Source organism: Ctenopharyngodon idella, chromosome 6, assembly GCF_019924925.1.
Source record: "Ctenopharyngodon idella isolate HZGC_01 chromosome 6, HZGC01, whole genome shotgun sequence".
Classification (NCBI taxonomy): domain Eukaryota; kingdom Metazoa; phylum Chordata; class Actinopteri; order Cypriniformes; family Xenocyprididae; genus Ctenopharyngodon; species Ctenopharyngodon idella.
In genome coordinates, this window is record NC_067225.1 from 15,205,603 (window position 1) to 15,227,469 (window position 21,867).

The following is a 21,867-nucleotide window of genomic DNA, read 5'->3' on the forward strand; positions in this document are numbered from 1 at the left end:
ATTGGTTAGTTTTCACTAAATTCGAAGTGTCAGGATGTGGGCATTATGGAAGTTCATATATGAAAAAATTATAATGTTACTACAGGGGCCATTCTGAGCAGTCCATAATCAAACTTATTTAATTTTCATTTTTATATTGGATGAGATGCCAGCAATACTTGAACCACCATCAATTTTACTAAGAAACTTGGCAAAAGGTCTAAACCCACAATGAAGACACACCAGCAAGTGTGATGAGAAATTTTGCTTTATGGCATTGAAAGATGGTCAAAATAAATGAAAAGAAGCTTTGTAGAAAAAAAAAAAAAAAAAAATATATATATATATATATATATATATATATATATATATATATATATATATATATATATATTATATATATATATATACACACAGACATTATTTTCCTGATGGGATTAGAATTCCCTGAGAGCCCTTGAAATATCCAAAAACAGGTAATTTTGCTTCATAATTTTTACTGAGGTTATGCAAGGATAAACACAGACATGTTCGATTTGGATGGGATTAAAATCATGTCAAGAACATCTCGAATGTACCTAACCTCCTCAGGGACAACTAGTCTTCCAAACAGGGATTAAGACATCCAGGGAATTAGGGGGAACATTCAGAGAAAATGAAATTTTAGTCTATACAGAGGGAGGAGAAAAACGAAACAGTCAATATGATAAAAGTCGTCTGATTCTTCAATGCAAATCCTAACTGCGGAATTAAACATGTCCTTACATAAAATCTTTCCATACAGGAAGAGAGGGAGATGAATTAATACCTTAACACACACACACACACACACATTAAAAAAAGAAAGAAAAGAAACTAGTACCTTTGGGGAACTAAAAGGCAGAAAGAGTGCTGTCAGACATGGTGCTAACAATGCCATATTCACACTGAGACTGAGGCAACAACCCTTTCCCAGTGCTGTTATAAATCAAGAGTGAAATAGGAAACATTGTTTGTAAGAAGAACTCTTGTACAGCTAGTTAGATTGAGAGACAGAGAGAGATTGAGCATAACTCAAACTGGCTGTGGGTTTTTTTCCTTATTCATATCAGATGAATTGCCAAGCGTTCGGTGCACATTTGAAGAAGCACATTCTCAAATCTGGGTCAAAAGCCACTTAGCTGGACTTTAGAACAAAGAATAGATGCCTCAGTGACAAAACTGGGCAGCATTTCTCTCTCTCTCTCTCTCTCTCTCTCTCTCTCAAAATGTTTTTACCAAATACAGAAATATGCTAGATATAACTTGATATTGTTGCTTTAGGTGCTGATAGTGAGGGTCTAAAATAGCACTGACCAGCTAGTAGCAAAACACACATGGTGTGTAGAACAAAAACCACCAAGGAGTGCAGTGCACAGTCAGAAATTTAACAGGAATCAACTGATGATGTCTGGAGAACATTGCTACAACATTCCCATAACATTATCTAATTTCTATTCTCTGGGAGCAGTAACTGCAGAACTCTAAAATCAAAACTGTTTAAGACTTTTGTCACTAAAAACTCTATGATTGAAATTAATTCAAATTCGACAAATTTCAAAAGGACAGACAAAGTAGACATCTGCAGAAATAGAGTGACTATTTGTTGTTAAAGAAACCTCAGATGACCATATGCTAGGAAATAATTCAAGACCATGTTTTCATAATAAAAATATAAAGGTGCAGCTCATGTCTATGTACCTATCTGTTTGTCTCATCACAGAACTTGGGATGAGGTTTGAATGAGTTATTGCCTTTAAAGAGATAGGAGGTCAAACAGATACCCATCACTAGCATCAGCAAAACAATAGAAACTGCTAGACCACACAGACACTCATGGGTATTAGATATCAGATTGTTTCATTCAGCAGACAAACTCCAGCCCAAGGACTCGCCCTTGCAGAGGAACTGCTGCTGTTAACAATGACTGTCCTCTGAATTATTTACTGTAGAGTCACTGAAGATGCACATGAATGTCTATTGAACATCACTGTCTTTTATGGATCTTTTTTTTTATTAAGTTAAGTTTAGTTAAGAACATCTCTTTCATATAAAGAAAGTTGTCACTTTCTTTAATGTTGAGATTTCAAGGACTCAGGTGTGCAGTAAGTAAATGTTGTTAAAAAATAAGTGTGAATGAAGAGCTGTGAGCTGTTAAGTGGGGAAAGAGGCCTAAGGAAGTGGTGAAAGAACTGTGAGGAAATGGGGAAAGAACCGTGAGGAAATGGGGAAGAGTTGTGAGGAGGTGGCAGAAGAACTGTGAGGAAGTAAGGGAATAACTGTGAGGATGAGGGAAAGATATGTTTGGAAGAGCCTTTGCTGTGAGGAAGTGATATGAAAATCAGAGAAATCAGCTGTGAGGAAGTGGAAAAGGAGTTGTGAGGAAGTTGGGAATGGCTACATGAAGTGAGGGAAGAGTTATGACAAAGTAAGGGCAGAGGTGTGAAAAATAGAAGGAAGAGCCATGATGGATTGAGGGAATGTCTATGGTAAAGGAAGTAAGGGAAGAGAAAGTGAGGGCAGACCTGGGAGAAAGTGGGGGAGAATTGTGGGAGAAAAGGTGTGAGGAATTAAGGGAAGAATTTTGAAAATAAGAGAAAAAAAAAGTTGAGGAAGGAGTTATGGAGAAATAAGGTAAGAGTTGTGAGGAAGTGGTGGAAGACTGCAAGGAACTGTGGCAAGATTTAAAAGGAAGGTAAAATGTGTGAAGTGTTACGAAGCAGTGAAGGAAGGGTAGTAGGAGAATTGGGACAGGTTTCTGGAGAGGGAAGTGCTATAAGATAGTAGGGCTGTGTGGAAGTATACCCTTACTGTGAGGAAGTAGGGAGGAAAGTTTTGAGGAAGTGGTTCAATGCAACAGGGAACTATGGGAAGAGATAAAAGGAAGGGTTGTGATGGAGTGAGGGAATAGTTATGAGGAAGTAAGGACAGAAGTGTGAAGAATAGAAGGAAGAGCCATGATAAATTGAGGAATTGCCCATGAGGAAGTGCTGACAGAAAATGTGGACAGAACTGTGACAAAGTGAGGAAGAGTTGTGCACAAGGAAAAGGATGTGCTTTGAGGAAGTAAGGGAAGAACTATGAGGAAAGAGTTTTGAACAAATGAAGGCAGAGACCTGAGGAAGAGAGGGAGGATTTGTGAGGAAGTGAAGGCAGAGCTGAAGTGGGTGAGAGTTGTAGGAGAAGTCTTTGAGGAAGAGAGAGAACAGCTGGAAGAAAGTGAGGGAGGAGCTGTGAGGAAGTGTGCAAAAAAAAAATGTGCAGAAGTGAAGGGGGAGCTGTGAGGAAGTGTAGGAGTTATAAAGAAGTTAAGGAAGGACTTAGATTAAATAAAGGGCTGAAATGAAAAGTGCATGAATCTCGCTGAATCTTCAAATTCTTTTTATCCCCTACATCAGGGGTGGGTAAACTCAGTCCTGGAGGGCCACTGTCCTGCAGAGTTTAACTCCAACCCTGATAAAACTCACCTGCCTTTAGCCTTCTAGTAATCCTGAATGAATTGATTAGCTGGTTCAGGTGTGTTTGATTAGGGTTGGAGCTAAACTCTGTAGGACAGTGGCCCTCCAGGACCGAGTTTCCCCACCCCTGCCCTATCCATCTGTCTGCCCACGGAGGACAGTGTGAGCACCCTCCTGCATGTGGAGCTGGATGTTTGTAAGGAAATCCACTGAGGTTCACAGATCTCTGCTTCCTGCCTTATTTCTCTCTTCCTCTATATATTCCCTGCAGTATGAAAACAGCTGAAACATTCTTGCAATAAATGAATCAGAAACATGTCAAGTTTTTACCTACTCTCACAGAAGCATTACTCCAAGATGTGTCTGAATGACTCGTTATAAATATACACAGCCGTTTACAAGAGTTAATAAAAGTTATTCCTTTCTGGTCAACAGTTTAGAACTTTCTGTACAGCATATGGCTTTAAAATCTATAAAATAGTTTTTAAAACTTCCCTCTTTTTCTGTCTCTCACAATAAGAACAAAGACTGTTGAAGTTGACAAGAAATCAGGTAGAGATGTTTGACATGGAACCTTTTCCCGAAGACAGCTGTCAGAGATGCATGTACAGCTATATCTTTCATCCAACCTCTTATACAAAATATATTGCAAATAAGCCATCATTACTGGTATAAAATGTACAAGATGTACACTTAAATAACACACAAAAAAAGTGTAAATTACAAAATGAAATATCAAATATAGAGTTAGAATATATTTTAAAGAAATACAGCACACATTTTAAGCAAAATGTCTTAGAAGAATTATAAATCATGCCAGGTTTCATAGCAAAAAATATAAAATTATGATGTTATTAGTATTTATTTATCGCCGATAATTAATTTTAGATGTAGTTCCAGATTATTTATTATATTGCATATCATATTGCATATGCACTATTAATATATGTAATGATTCTCTATTATATTTGAATGGAAGTTTAAGACATTTGAAAGATTTTAAATTTTAATTTATTTTAAAAATGTTGTCATTTCGAGCAAAATTTAAACACAACCTCCACAAGAAATATTCCTCTGAGCCATATCTGCTCATGCTCAGACAGACTGAAATCCTCTGTTGTTAGTCCACTTCCTCAACAGTCCAGTAAGGGCAGTTAATTGGTGTCCTTCAGAGCTTTTTCTCTGTGATCACAGGCATTTAAGGACTGTATAGAGATTTCAGCTCAACTCTGTGATGCATAGGGCACTTTCTTTACCAGAAACCCCTCCAAGAACCTTTTATTCTTCCATCAGTTGGGCGGCACCAACAGTCATGTGAAAAGAAAGGTGGGAGGTCAGCGAGAATGGAGGAACAGACAGAGAGGCATGTAAAGGGGGATGAAATGCTAGTCTTGCAGGAAAGGGGCTGACTCACAGCTATTCTTTCAGACACACATAGCAGCTGCTAATTCAGGCTATTCAGCTGGGGCTTACGGTATCACAGCAAACACTGGGACTCACAGGATAGGAAAAACCCTGACAGGCATTTCACTCTAACAACCCTCTATCTCTGTATTTGTTTATCCATATGGCACTTTATCTATCTCTCCATTTTTCCATTTCTGCATTTCAATTAGACATTCACAATCCCTCTCTCTCTCTCTCTCTCTCTGACTCGTCTCACTCTCAGTACTCACTCTCAGGGCTCCCCAGAGGCTCTGATCTTCTGGGTTTTTAGTGATTTGTTATTCATTTAGAGAGGTCACGCACCTCTTTTCATCCCCAAACACACTTGCTGAAAAACATTCCGGGACTTTTATTACATTACCTGGCTTGCATGTCTTGAGTCAAAGAGCAGAGTAGAGCAGGATCTTCCTGCCTTTACTCACTTGGCCTAACACTACGAATGGATCAATCTTTTACTCTGTTCATATAATAGTGGGATACCGAGTTAGAAGGTTAGAAGGTTCCCTGTATCAGTGTTTCCAACATCACTTTTCAGCAGAAAGGAAGCATGTGAGTTTGCAGGCTGTTTTGTCAAGTCAAGTCAAATTTATTTGTATAGCACTTTTCAAAATACACAGAGTTTTTTAAAGCAGTTTTACAGAATGCTTAAAAAATGGTTAAGGCTGCATGACCCTCAGAAATTAGATATAGCTATATTGTATTTTTATTTATTATATTGTATTTCATGTAGCAATATATCAGTGCCAACAGTGTCTCGGGCACACGCCTGAGCTTGCAAATGTAATTAAAGTCGTAATGAAACAGATCTGTCCTTTTCACTGCAAAATCAAGTTATGCCATTTTGATTAAACATTACAAGGTTTTTAAAATTTCTTTAAAAAATTAAACATAGACCTGGATGAATAATTTATAATAAGATCTATAACATGCATTCACAAAATTGATGGTGAATTTTCATTTCATGGCAACTTTAAGAGATATAAATGGTTACACTTTACACTAAGTTTTTATTTTTTAACTATATTAGTTAACATGAACTAACAATGAACAATACTTCTACAGCATTTATTAACCTTAATGTTAATCTCAGCATTTACTAATACATTTTTAAGATCAAATGTTGCATCTGTTAACATTAGTTAACACACTGTAAACTAATATGAACAGGATTGTTTTAAAGGGATTCACCCAAAAATGAAAATTTGATGTTTATCTGCTTACCCCCAGGGCATCCAAGATGTAGGTGAATTTGTTTCTTCAGTAGAACACAAATGATGATTTTTAAGCGCAACTGTTGCAGTCTGTCAGTCTTATAGATTGAGTTCCCATTGACATGCGTTATAAGAGTAAAAAAAAAAACATGCAGACAAATCCAAATTAAACCCTGCGGCTCGTGACGACACACCAATGTCCTAAGACACGAAACGATCAGTTTGTGCGAGAAACTGAACAGTATTTATATAATTTTTTACCTCTAATACACCAACCAACTACCTTGCGCACGGTATCTGGTGCGTGAGGTGTGTACGCGCTCTGGCGTAGTTTAAAGGATTAGTCCACTTTCAAATAAAATTTTCCAAGATGTTCATGTCTTTCTTTCTTCGGTCGAAAAGAAATTAGGGTTTTTGATGAAAACATTCTAGGATTATTCTCCTTATAGTGGACTTCAATGGTCTCTCCAAACGGTTGAAGGTCAAAATTACAGTTTCAGTGCAGCTTCAAAGGGCTTTAAACGATACCAGATGAGGAATAAGGGTCTTATCTAGCGAAACGATCGGTCATTTTCTAAAAAAATACAAATACAAACACAAATGATCGCATTGCACGTGCTTCCGCTTTCCGTATTCTTTAAAAAGCTTACGCTGTATGTCCTACGCCTTCCCTATTCAACTTACGGAATGAACGCGGTGCCAGTTCCTTTTTTTCGTTTTACTAGATAAGACCCTTATTCCTCGTCTGGTATCGTTTAAAGCCCTTTGAAGCTGCACTGAAACTGTAATTTTGACCTTCAACCGTTTGGAGAGACCATTGAAGTCCACTATAAGGAGAATAATCCTAGAATGTTTTCATCAAAAACCTTAATTTCTTTTCGACCAAAGAAAGAAAGACATGAACATCTTGGATGACATGGGGGTGAGTAAATTATCAGGAAAATTTTATTTGAAAGTGGACTAATCCTTTAAACTACGCCAGATCGCGTACACACCTCACGCACCTGATGCTGTGTGCAAGGCAGTTGGACATAGTGGTGTATTAGAGGTAAAAAATTATATAAATACTGTTCGGTTTCTCACACAAACCGATCGTTTCATGTCTTAGGACATCGGTGTGTCGTCACGAGCCGCAGGGTTTAATTTGGATTTGTCTGTGCATGTTTTTTTTTTAACTCTTATAGATTGAGTTCCCATTGACATGCATTATAAGACTGACAGACTGCAACGGTTGGACTTTAAAATCATCATTTGTGTTCTACTAAAGAAACAAAGTCACCTACATCTTGGATGCCCTGGGGGTAAGCAGATAAACATCAAATTTTCATTTTTGGGTGAACTATCCCTTTAAAGTCCCCCTGTAGTGAATAATTTTATCCCTTAAAACTTGTATTTGATCACCAAAATGACATATTTAAACATTTTTTCCTGTGAAAAAAAATTCTTCATGCCTTAAAATAGCTTGAATGTAAGTCTACACCCTTGGCTTATTTAGTATACAGGGATCAATGAATATGCAAATTATCCCCGCCTCCACTTGCTCACACCAGCTCAGAGATCCACTTGGTCAACTTACTGAGGTAAACGCTGCACAATCATATCGCTCTTTACAACATTGGACACATAACGGTAATTAATATGATTAGCTTTTTGCTTGACTATGTTATCAAACAGCTAATAATGTGTTGCTAATGTTACACAAACCATGTTCACATTCACAAGTCAGACAGCTGCCTTCTAACAATCAGTATCCTTAGAAACACTTTTCATGCGTTTTTTCATATCAACAGAAAAATATACCAGGATAACCTGGCTTCTCTCGAGACTCCCCTACTAGTTTGCTGTTAATGATGTGCTAAAGCCTGCCGGCACGTTGACGTGATTGGTTACAAGGTAGTTTGTGATGTCACAGACATCAGCGATTTCAAACCGTGGGTCTGAGACTGTCTTTTTTTCACTGAAGTTTTAAGGAGAAAATACTCAGCAATGGTGTTGACATATGAATTTGCACAAGGTTTGTCTTAAAGCTTATTAAAAACACCACATAGACATATAAACAACATTAAAACTTGATTTTCACCACAGGGGGGTCTTTAATTAATTAATATTAAATTCTATAAAACATATTGATTAAACTTTTTTAAATTTTATGTAATTTAAATGAAACAAAGCTGTCAGTAATGTCTCCCGTTTTCCTCATCAGTCTTGTTGGGAATGTTGAGGCTGTTTCATCCAATTTAAAACTAGTTTAATCATCAAGTGATTGATTTGTAGTTTGTAACTGAGAGGTGTGTGTCGAATTGAAACGCTTCTCACTGGATGTCGCAACACTGTTTAATAATGGTATCCGGGGCCAGGAATAAACACAGCTCCTTTAAGCTTTCATTCCGCTATCCACTGGTCCTTACTGCGTAGTTCAAAATAAACTAGTGAAACACATGAAAACAGTGCTATTTGTTCTGTATTTGTTGTTACTGATCGAGTAACAGCTTCAGATGATTCAGTGACAGAGCGGTCCGAACGAATCCAATCGTTTCAGATCATTATGCAAGCGCATTTGGCCAATTCATGGAAAAGAAAGAATCGAGCCAAAAGAATGATTAATTCACAAATGATTGGTATAGCTGGTTCAGTTGACAGAAATACGGGACAAACATAATAACTGCTGAAATATTAGCACGGAAAATGTTTCTCAGGTCAGTCGGAGGAGCGTGCAGTGGGTATATAGTCGTACAGCTGCAGGCACCACTGCGGCCACGTATCTAACCAAATTTAGCTGCACCGCCAGGAAAAGAGGAAGAGGGAAGTTGGGGTGCCCTCGGGCCGGATGAAGATGATTGGAGGGCCGGATGTGGCCTGCGGGCCGCCAGTTGAATAGCCCTGCTCTAGAGCCTCAGCAGTTGATACAGCAAAACATCAGCTTATGATCATAACACCACACTGATTTGTAAATAAATAAATAAATAAACTCTCCCAACTTTGATTGTTAAACCGATGTGTCGCATTTGTCTATAGTTGTAGTGCTGTTGTGCTCAAAATGTGAAAACGTGAGTTAATTAAATAAATAAATTAATGGCAAAACAGCATGATGCTATACAACTGTACATTTCCTGTCTATCGCCACCCTCAGCCACTTATTTCAATGACTGAAATAAGCACAGTTCTAATATATGTGGGAGAGCACTGCTAGAATGGGCCATCCGCTTATTAAGTCGTGACGTAAGGAACGCCGTTTCCGGGTCCAAGCCTCGACACGTTTCACTTGAGAATGCCATCGGCGGCCGTTTATGAGCACTATTTATTCATATTAAACATCAATCATTTTAAAAAGTTAAACATAAATACTTACAGTCTACACAACAGTCTCCATGCTCACAACATCACAGGCATTAATATTTTAACGATTTATAAAAGATGAATCACTGTCTGGCCATCTGGAATTTTGGTATGGAGATAAAGGTTATGATTATAATTTTTTTGTAGTATTACACCACATCATGTGTGTATATTAGCACCATTTGTTGTTTGGACCCGGAAACGCTCCCGCGTGACGTCAGACTTAACAACCGTATAATGCAATAGGTAACATTTAACTGTGCAACATTATCAAAACTAGTTGATAATTCCCAAAAGAGAATTAGGCTTGAAGAGAATGTTTTACTGCAGAAGAGAACTTTACTGCATTGAAAATGTATATACTTGAAAGTATTACAAACCAGGATGCATAATGTAATTTGACTAGAGTCAAAGAGTATTAAAGTAAAGTTGGCTTTAAAGCAACATGAACTTTGTAGTCTGACCTGATAGCCTAATTGAAACGGTGTAGCCCAGATGATGATGATAAAGATTCAAAAGGTTCCAAAACAAAGGTATTTATTATATAAAACAAACTCCAGTGATCAACAGATGATGAAAAGGTATCTTTAGATCATTTTCAACCTTACACATAAACATTATATACTGTTTTGTATTTTAATATACAGTATTTCAAAATGTAATTTGTTCCTGTGATGGTAAAGCTGATTTTCCAGCAGCCATTACGACCGACCAACCGACCGACTGACAGACAGACCGACAGATCTGGCTCTTGAAATAAAGTAGTAGGAATGTCCTGCAGTATAGTGACTTAACTGTACTAGTCAAAAATCTTTCAAAAAGCAGTGAACATAATTCTGTGCAAAGAAAGGAACATTGCAGACTGATCTGTGGTAAAATAAAATGTGTGGGATCAGATCAGATAACATTCCCCCCTTTACTTCTGAAGAACAGTTTTAGAGGTCTGCAGAGGAATGCATTACAAAAAGGCATAGAAATATTGTCAACACAATATCTTCAATGATGGGGTGTTTATAGATAACCATGAATATCATACAATATATAGATGATACTGCTAACCCCATGTTTGATAACGGAAGAACAGCAGCTGGGTGCTGATCAGTCAGTCATTCAGATGATAAATAGAGCATAAAGTTGAGATGACTGGAAAAATGCACAAAAATCCCAAAAAGCACCTGGGTGTGAAAACGCATACATGCACACACAGCGAGGATTCAAACCCCTGCTATGCGAGTAATCTCTAGACCTCTCCACGGTACAGCATGCCAGCCTACCATCCTATACACCCCCACGGTGAATGTAATCCAGCTGAGATTAGGATACGATTCAAAACACACACACACACACACACACACACACACACACACACACACACGCATCCAAAATACACACCCACTCACAGCATGAGCTATGTGCTTTACAGAGCCAATCTTTAGCTTCAGAAAGAGACAACTGAGGTGACAGTTTCATCTCCTCTCACAGGGGTCTCATACTTACCTGAAACACCTCAATGGCCCCCTTAAAGGGATAGTTCAAACATTAAAATTCTGTCATTGTTTACTCACCCTCATGTTATTCAAAACCATCTCATTGAAAACTACTGACAAATATTAAAGAGTTTTTTTTATTTTTTTCAATGATAAAGACTGCACATGACGATAATTAGGGGTCCAAGCATGAAGTGCTGGAAATGTATTGCATTTATAGGATTTTCATATTACCATTTTTCTGCCCTAAAAATGTCTGGGCATCAGAGACCAAACATCACAGAGACCTCAAACTTGGTGGGTGGCATAATCTCAGGCATGCGTACACACATTTGTCATACAAAAGGTGGTGCTATAATAAGGTCCTTTGTGTATTCTATTTTAATCTAACAGAATGGAAGTTTCATTTTCACCATGTCCAACGTTTTTCTGACATTTTGAATTGTTTGAGAAAAAAAAAAGAAAAAAAAAAAAGTCTCTGACATGCACAAACTTGGCACGCATGATACACAGGCGCTGTCGACAAAAATGTATCATTACACAGCCTTCTCTACATTCTCCCATTTGTGAGAATCATAATTTTATACCCGCTTTGAATGATAGAACCTTCCAAATGTGGAATAACAAGGGTCTTTCTACATTTAACGAGTTGTACACAGATGGTCACTTTTCATCTATTGATCACCTTGTTAGTAGATTTGGTCTTTTTCACTCTCGTTTTCATCATTGCAGATTCGACATTATGTTCAGCAGGCTTTTTCTGACTATAGGATTCAGCGTTTCTATAATCTAGTGCGGCATGCACCAGATTCTAGGCATATGGTTTCACAATTTGTTTCCCTTTTCTCTTCACAGTTAAATACGTCTTTTAATTATCTCAAGGTAGTCTGGGAAAAGGAGGCTGGCATCAATTTATCTGTCAACCTCTGGTCCGAAATCTTGCAGAGAATACATAGCTCTTCCATCAGTGCAAGACTCCAATTAATTCAGTTTAAAATTGTACACAAATTACACTATTCTAAAGCCAAACTCCACCAGATATGCCCAGCTGTGTCTCCAATTTGTGATCGATATCAGGCTGCAGAGGGAACTTTATCTCATTCTTTTTGGTTCTGCCTGAAACTCCAGAATTATTGGCAAAATATTTTTTCTTTGTATTCTGCAGCATATGATCAGGTTCTCCCTCCTGAAATGGAACTGTCCATCTTTGGCTATTCTGACACATTTTCCACTTTGCCTTATTATTTGCAGATGGCATTAATGCATGGTTGTGGGAGAATTATAGAGAATTATATTGAGGGATTGGAAAGCCACTGCTCCCTTATGTTTTCAGAGATGGCTTGCTGAGATGGTATCTGTTTTAAAGGGTTAGTTCACGCAAAAATGAAATTTCTGTCATTAATTACTCATGCTCATGTCGTTCCACACCCGTAAGACCTTCGTTCATCTTCGAACACAAATTAAGATATTTTTTATGAAATCTGAGAGGTATATGACTCGTCCATAGACAGCAATATAATCACCACTTTCAAGACCCAGAAAGGTACTAAAGACATCGTTAAAACCATCGACGTTACTGCAGTGGTTCAACCTTAATTTTATGAAGCGACGAGAATACTTTTTGTGCGCAACAATCTCTTCTCTTCCCTGCCATTATCCTTATGCAGTTGTCACAGTAAGCACAGTGAAGGCTTCCGTGTTTACGTCCGAATGCCGGCTCAGTATGGGCCAAAGTTGCACACGTGAGCAGCACGACGCGTGTGTGATGCTGACGCAGGAGCCGGACAATACTGAGCCCACATTCTGACGTAGAACCTGGAAGTGCTGGATGAAAACAACATATGAGAATGACACAGAAAAAAAGATATTGTTGAATAAAGTCATTATTTTTGTTTTTGCGCACAAAAAGTATTCTTGTTGCTTCATAAAATTAAGGTTGAACCACTGCAGTCACGTCAACTGTTTTAACGATGTCTTTAGTACCTTTCTGGACCTTAAAAGTGGTGATTATATTACAGTCTATGGACGAGTCATAAACCTCTCAGATTTCATCAAAAATATCTTAATTTGTGTTCCGAAGATGAACGAAGGTCTTACGGGTGTGGAATGACAGAATTTTCATTTTTGGGTGAACTAACTCTTTAAACCTTGAAAAAATACGGTTTAATGACGCAAAGTCTCTTAATAAATTTTCCTGGGGTCCCTTCCTCCAACATTTACATGACAGTAGAGTTTAGAGATGATACATTTGTTATACTATGATTTTTGTGTGATTTATCTTCCTCCTTTGTACTTTATTTAGGCACTTATGTCATTTGTAATGACATCTTGCTGCTGTTTTGTTGTTTGTTGTTTGTTTACTGCTGTGCTTGTAAAACTATAAAACAATACTGAGAGACAAAAAAAGTTATCAAAAGAATTTTGATTAGTCAAAGCATTGCAAAGATACAAGTTAATTAATTTGGTACACATGCTAACATGTTCTTTAAGGGTATGTTTACATGACAATGATGTACTAAAAACTTTATCTAAAAAAGTTTTTTCCTTTGCGTTTTTAGCGTACAACATTACCTCTTCACACAGACTAAAAATGCTGTATTATGCATGCCAGGCCTGTAGTTGCCGATGTAAATTTTTAAAGAAACACTACTAGACTGAACATGTAATGCGCATGTGCATGACGTCACCATTTCACAAATTTTCTTTCTGTCATTTTCACGTAACTATATCACTTTCAAAAACTCATACTTTGAAACCCATTTTCAAAAGTTCACATTTTTAAAAGGCCAATTTAAAATGTGAAAACGCTGTTGTTATGTAAATGAATGGCCAAAACGCATAAAAAGTTTTCCATTTTTAGGTGAAAATAGTGTCATGTAAACGGCCTGTAATAAGTTGGAAAAATGAACAAACATATCCTTCAGCAGCCAATCAAATTTAAGCATTTTCTCAATGTGAATGACAGATGAGGGCTATAATACTAATGTTTTCCACTTTATAAGAAATGCTGTTAGTTCTAATCTTTTTCCATCAATTTGAATGCCTGAACATTTCATGATTTCATATCATGCATGTTTATAAGCTGTTTCATCAAACCCTAACTCGCAGTATCAGTGGAGATTCCAGACTATTGACTTTGCAGTACAAGCACAAAATATCTGGAAGGACATGGCAGTTGTATCACCTATTTGTCTACATAGTGCTACATGGTGCTTGGACCCTGATAATTGCCACTTGTAGCTTTATTTAAACCATTTTAAAACATACCGTTGACAAAAATATAGGAAGAGTAATAACTAATAAACTAACAATGTATGTTTAAAGAAGAGATATCTAGAAAGAACATGATTACTTCAAATAATCCAATCATATTCAATATGAGCTGACACTGATCAGTGAATGAACATTAGATGTCATTTTATTAAGAGTAAAACTGACTTAAATTAATGAATGAAAAAATACTGAACTGTTTTCATCAAAAGATAAAAACTGACTAAAGCAAAAACTGAAAAAATTCACATTCATTATTCCGAGCCCTGAAAACTGATTTATTTTCTTTTTCTTTTTTTCCCCTTAGCGATCCCATATATTTATATGGAGTTAGTCAGAGTCACTTCAGGTCAAGACAGGTGTGTACAATTTCACATGAGCTTGATGATTAGGGAATTCTGAAAACAGCCACATAGTTATAAAAGGGTGTGCACATACTTATGCAGTTATTCCAAGTTTTTACATTAAACATGCAAAAGTTCTGATATGATTTATCTTTAATTTTTTTTCATCACAGAAAACCAGCTGTTTTAACAGGGAGGGGTGTGTAGATTTTTATATAGCATTAAGATACAATTGTGTAACAGTAGAGCCTTGAACATGCACGCACACACACACACATACACACACACACACAAAAAATCAGTCCACACCTCCTTCAGCAGCACATTCTCTACTGTTCACATCTCACTTCAAAGAATAGACAAAAGTTTAGATGCCTCTGAATATTTTAGTTGTTCTCTGCACTATTTACGGAGTTTCTCTGAAATATTTATTGGTTTAATCAAATTTTCCTAAAAAAGGGTTAAATATTTCAAGCAGCAGTGAAATCCACTACAGGCCCTTAGTGTCTAGGGAAAATGTAAGTGTGTCAGGTGGGTACCTGCTAGCTGAGGGTTTGAATGGACACCGATGGCACTTAATCACAGGAGAGAGACATTATGAACAGCTCAGATCACAGGCATACACTTTATTTTATTACAAATTTATACAGCTCTATTCACTGTGCCTTATAACAGTATAAATATATTATGGAATATTTTTCCATACTTTTTGTACTATGCAATTGTTAACTCGGTTTCAATTTTTGATGATTTTAATCTGCAATTTACAGAAGTGCACATTTTTAAAAAGTCCTCGCCACAAAGAATATATCTAGTATCTAGTGAAAGCAACATAATATGATGGGAAAAACCAAGGGGGGAAAAAGCAAAACACCTCACAAGGGGGTCATTAAAAGTCTATTACGTTTAAAAGTGCTTAAAATACACCTATTCACCTCTAAAGGGTTCATAAAGAGGGCAGGGTGCCATTATGCAGTGTATGGTGCAGTTTTAAAGCACCCCTGAGGTTTCAGGAGCGGGTGATGGTGAGCCGGATGTGCATTCTGCCCTCTCAGCTGATCAATTTCCAGTCTAATGTTCCTCTCTTTTGTGGCATATGCCTCCCTCTCTCTATGACTTCAACCCCTCGCTCTCTCACACACTCTCTCTGTCTCTCTTAGGTTGAACTTGTTAAATATGCATGATGCCTCAATCTCAGAGCTGTGTTTATAGAGGCTTGTCCAAAAGTGATCCAGTGTGATAGAGTTCACTGCTTCTAAAGATCTTTCTTTATTGTGTGTTTGACCTAGAGGGCCCCTATTGAAAAAAGTAGTCATCACTGTACTATTGTTTCACAGCAGATGTTCTTGGGACAATGTCTGAATTCATAGCAGAACAGAAATAGTAGACAACTCCCTGGAGACAATACCAGAATACATACTAAAGCTCCATTGCCAGTGATTTTAATCAATGGAGGTCACCTGGTTGTTGTATTTTCCGTCGCTACCCTAGTAAGCATTCAAGTCGCTAAATGCGCTAACTAAGGATTTGCAAAATCAGCTAGTAATTGTGTTGTGCCAACTAGTCTGTCTTAAGGAAGCCCTGAAAAATAAGGGTCCACCAGACCTTGATCAAACCCAGCAAGCATGGAACCAGCCTTCAACATTGAAATATGGCTGAAATAAGTTGGTGTTTCAGTGTTGAAATAACGTTTTAAGAATGTGGATACAATGTTTAATGCTAAATTTTCTAAAAAGTTAAAATACTTTAACATTGAAAGGTCTGTATGAAAAGTAAGACGAAACAACATTGCAAAATCAACATTGCAAAGTTTCCTACTAATCTGAAGGAAAGTCCGGACAGCTGGGATCAGATTAGGACAGCAGTCTCTCCACAGACTCTCCACTTCAAGCGAACAGGCTTGGCTTTACATTCAGAGTCTTGCAGATTAGATATGCCACTGTTGGGAGAAGCCATCTGATCGACATGGAAATTTACCAACCGCAGATTTTTTTCAGGCACTTGGGGTTAGCCTTATCAAACAACCAATGATAGCATAATATATCAAAAATAGTGCACAGAGTGTGGCAAAAATGGCAGCTCCTTCAAATAATGCTGAATGATATAAAGACATATCTGGAAACACCAATAATAACAAAACGAATAATGAACTAAATCAAATTCATCCAACAAGCACAAAGATGAACATTAAAATTAAAATTACAACACACTGTTGTCAACGTTTGGATGTTTGAAAACATGCTTCTGTTAACATTTGCTCCTCAAGAAGGATGCATGTTGCATTCAGTGTGTGGTGAAGGAGAGGAGAAGACTACTGTTTGCACCAAGTATTATTAGATGCAGTCAAAAAAATGTAGTTACATAAGAAATATTATATAAGAAATATTCTTGTATAGAGTTATATTTGCTATAGAGAAAATAAAGAGATTGAATTAGACAAATTAGATAAAATAAAAATGCAATCTAAAAGGGCTTTTCAATTAGACTTAATACACTACCATGCAAGACTCACCCACATCCATGTCAAGACCATCCCCTCTTAATTTGTCACTCCCTACATCAATTTCGCTGGATTCAAATACAATCAAATGGAAAGCCATGTTAACTATCAAAAGATTGGAATTGCCAATTTTATATAGCAATATGCAAGACAATCTGTGAACAGCTCATAGATGTGCCTGAAACTACAGTAGCCTACACTCATACCCAGCATGACATTATAGCTGCGTTCCAATTCAGAGGCTGCATCCTTCGAAGGACTCGGACTTCAAAGTCCACACCTTCGAAGACCACGAAGGTCGGACCGAGCATTGTTAAATGGGAAGGTCTAGCCTATGGAGGACTGTTCTTGTTCTATGGAGGACTGTTCTCATGAGTGGCAGTAACGTTTGTACTGGACTTTTTATATGTTTAACTGCCCAAAGACAAAAACTGTCTAAATATGTTCACCTTGGTGCATTTATGTACATAATAAAGAACATAAACTGTATCAAATCGCATCTTGGTAAGATATAAGTCAAGATTTGGACTGCTTTATATGCACTGCTCAAAAAAATTAAAGGAACACTTTGAAAACACATTAGATCTCAATGGGGGAAAATATCATGCTGGATATCTGGATATACTGATATGGACTGGGTAATGTATTAGGAACGAAAGGATGCCACATCGTTTGATGGAAATGAAAATTATCAACCTACAGAGGACTGAATTCAAAGACACCCCGAAAATCAAATGATGCAGCAGGCTAGTCCATTTTGCTGAAATTTCATTGCAGCAACTCAAAATGGTACTCAGATTGTATGGCCCCCATGTGCTTGTATGCATGCCTGACGTCGGGGCGTGCTCCCAATGAGACGACAGATGGTGTCCTGGGGTATTTCCTCCCAGATCTGGACCAGGGCATCACTGAGCTCCTGGACAGTCTGAGGTGCAACCTGGCAGCGTTGGATGGACCAAAACATAATGTCCCAGAGGTGTTCTATTGGATTTATTCAGGTGAGCGTGGGGGCCATTCAATGGTATCAATTCCTTCTTCCTCTAGGAACTGCCTGCATACTCTCGCCACATGAGGCCGGGCATTGTTGTGCACCAGGAGGAACCCAGGACCCACTGCACCAGCGTAGGGTCTGTCAATGGGTCCAAGGATTTCATCCCGATACCTAATGGCAGTCAGGGTGCCATTGTCTAGCCTGTAGAGGTCTGTGCGTCCCTCCATGGATATGCCTCCCCAGACCATCACTGACCCACCACCAAACCGGTCATGCTGAACAATGTTACAGGCAGCATAACGTTCTCCACAGCTTCAATCCCTTTGACGTCTGTCACATGCTCAGGGTGAACCTGCACTCATCTGTGAAAAGCATAGGGCACCAATGGCGGACCTGCCAATTCTGATGTTCAATGGAAAATGCCAATCGAGCTCCACGGTGCCGGACAATGAGCACAGGGCCAACTAGAGGATGTCGGGCCCTCAGGCCACCCTCATGAAGTCTGTTTCTGATTGTTTGGTCAGAGACATTCACAACAGTAGCCTGCTGGAGGTTATTTTGTAGGGCTCTGGCAGTGCTCATCCTGTTCCTCCTTGCACAAAGGAGAAGATACCGGTCCTGCTGATGGGTTAAGGACTTTCTACGCCCCTGTCCAGCTCTCAGAGAGTAACTGCATGTCTCCTGGAATTGCCTCCATGCTCTTGAGACTGTGCTGGGGGACACAGCAAACCTTCTGGCCTCCTGGACTGCTTGTGCAACCTCTGTAGGGTCCAGGTATCGCCTCATGCTACCAGTAGTGACACTGACCCCAGCCAAATGCAAAACTAATGAAAAACAGTCAGAAAAGATGAGTAGGGATAAAAATGTTAGTGGCCTCCACCAGCAAACCATTCCTGTTTTGGGGGTCGTCTCATTGTTGCCCATCTAATGCACCTGTTGTTAATTTCTTTAAAACCAAAGCAGCTGAAACTGATTAACAACCCCCTCTGCTACTTAACTGACCAGATCAATATCCCAGGAGTTTAACTGACTTGATGCTATTCTCTGATTAGAGTGTTCCTTAAATTTTTTTGAGCAGTGTATATATTTTTTATTTTTACATTTAGATGCAAAAGATTATTAGAGTAAGCTGAATCCCAATACTTACATGTAAAAATTGTAATCCTGTAATTTCTCTAAAAACAATGAATTGTGGGGTAGGGTAGGATGCAAATGATCCATCCGTTGTACCGTTCATTGCCAGCGAAACGAAGAACGCATTTCAAGGCCGCATTTGAAGGAGACTTTGAATTGGGACAGCTTTTGTTGCGCCACAGTGACGCAATCGGCCTTCGAATGCGGCCTTTGAAGGATGCAGCCTCTGAATTGGGACGCAGCTAATGTGTCTCATTCACCAAGTGTGCATACACAATAATTTGTGTGTAAAGTTTGCGTACAAATGTTTTCACGAACAAATCATATTTCACCAATAACATTCATAAAATGTATTCTATATTTATCAAAAAATGTAGGAACAACTGAAACCACACAAATGCAAAAATCACATACTCTGGGTGGTCTTATAATTGTGTTAAGGTGAAATTTTATACATAGATATTTAATCTTCAGTCTGTTTCATCATTTACAGTGAAAGAGTAAGAAAAGCTGCATTATAGCTTAACCTGTGAAGTTTCTAATGGGAGGTCTGCATAAAGGGTGTTTATTGTGTATGAACTGGTTTTGAAGTACGCACAACTGGCACTGCTCAAGGATTTTGCTGTGAGTGCTCTCAGGCAAGAGTGCATCTTTAGAGAACATCATGCTGAGAGAGGCTGTTAAGGCAAGGTTGTATGGAAAGCCCATATATGGAGATGGTTTGGGCATGTTTTATGCAAATAACTAACCTTGGGTGGTTGCTCATTTCGATTAGGCTACTCCAAATTCATTAACATTAGAACAAGATTAAGAACAAATTCATGTATGTACATGTGTTGTGAATTAGGCAGACATTTTTTGTGATAAATTCTCCTATGCTTACAATTATTAAATATTCTACACAATTTTTAGTGAAAGACAGACCAGTGAGTCAATCTGTGTGAACAGACAATCCTTAAATCCATTATATTCCTATAAGCACCACTTCCATCAAGGCAAAAATATCTCACAGCGTCTAGATTCAGTGTATGAGGCTACGTTCACACTGCAAGCCTGCTCAATTCCGATTTTTGCTCAGATCTGATTTTTTTGTATAGCTGTTCACAATGTTGTTTTAAATGTGGCCAATATCAGATTTCCACTGTGAAGAGATCATAGTTCTGAACTGACCTGCATGCACAAAAGAACGATACAAACAGGGTTGCCAGGTTTTTACCCCAAAATCCACTCAATTGCTTCTCAAAACTAGTCCAAAACTAGCCCAGTTGTGTTCAGTGGGGTATCCCGTTCTGGGGGTTAAATATCGTGTTAGTGCGGTCGCTTCAACCCATGGAGTTGCAAAACAAATCGCAGCAACAGTGAGTCACATGTGGGCAAAAAAAAAAAAAAAAAATCCGATTTGGCCCACATTTACATGCAGTGAATGTAGCGTAAGGGTACCAGTGGGACAGTTGTGACAACAGCCAAAGAAAGTGCAGCTTTGATCAAGTGTAAAACTACTCACTTTAGAAATTATTCACCTCCAGAAAGTCTCTAAGGCTGCATTCACACTGCAGGTAAATGTGATTTGTACACTTATATAAATCCGATACAGGTCAGATGTTTTGTAATGCGACCGCAATCATATTGGAATTCATGTGATTTTTACATCACTCGAGATCAACATTTGTCAACATTTTGCGCTCATGGGAATCTACTCAAAGATTTTACGTACCCAACGTTATCAAGACAGTTGTGAAAGGTAGTCAGTAGAAGGGCAGTGATGTGTCAGAACTCGTAAGTATTACAGAGACAGCTCTATAATACAAGCAAAACATGAGGGCTCACATCATAATAGTTTCAAAACTCTGCTCTATTTTGTCACATCATTGTCTTTATTTTTCATATTGCCTGTGCATAATATTGCTGGATTCCGCAACAGATCACACTATAAGTAAACACGTAATTACTTACTTTAATGCCCTCAGTGTTTACTTCCGTAAACCGCTGTGTGTTGCCAAGTCTGCGATTTTCCCGCAGAACTGGGTTACTTTTTCACTGTTGCCATGGGTTGTTTCGCAACTCCGTGGGTTGAAGCGATTGCACTAACATGATTTTTACCCCAAGGAACACGATTGGTCTAGTTTTGAGAAGCAATTGAGTGGATTTTGTGGTAAAAACCTGGCAACCCCGTTTGTATCATTCATTTGCGCATCTGTTCACAGTGGAAAAATGTGGAAATCCACATTTAAAACAACAATGTGACAGCTATACAAAAAAATCAGATCTGAGCAAAAATCGGAATTGAGCATTAAGCACACAGTGTGAACAATGTAAGAGTTACGTGGAGAAGAGTGCCAGTTTGATGACTTTTATTTTTCCATACATCAATGGAACAGGATCTTTAAAAAAAAACAAAAAAAACAAATCACTTAAATGGATGAAGGTAAATTACAGATGGACAGCTGGGCTTGAGGCAGTGGAAGCATATTGAGTAATATTTCCTTCAGAGGTTTTGTTTTGCTGGGTAAATCCTATTAAAGTGTAAGCACTAGGATGATTCTGAATGTCACAACTATATACATGTTTCATTCAAACTGAAATAGAATCTTGTGATCATGTAGGCCCAGTGCAGCAGGCGATAGCCAAGACAGACTGAGCGAGTTGTAATCTCTGAGTAATCTCAATCCTTTGAGGTTAACCACTGAAGTGAG

The 21,867-nt window shown here is 38.2% G+C and overlaps 1 protein-coding gene across 1 annotated transcript in view; it reads right to left on the minus strand.

Annotated features, from left to right (window-relative positions):
• usp43a (ubiquitin specific peptidase 43a) overlaps positions 1 to 21,867 on the minus strand; it is a 104,809-nt gene that overhangs the window by 67,662 nt on the left and 15,280 nt on the right. The gene's annotated exons all lie outside the window — the stretch shown is intronic.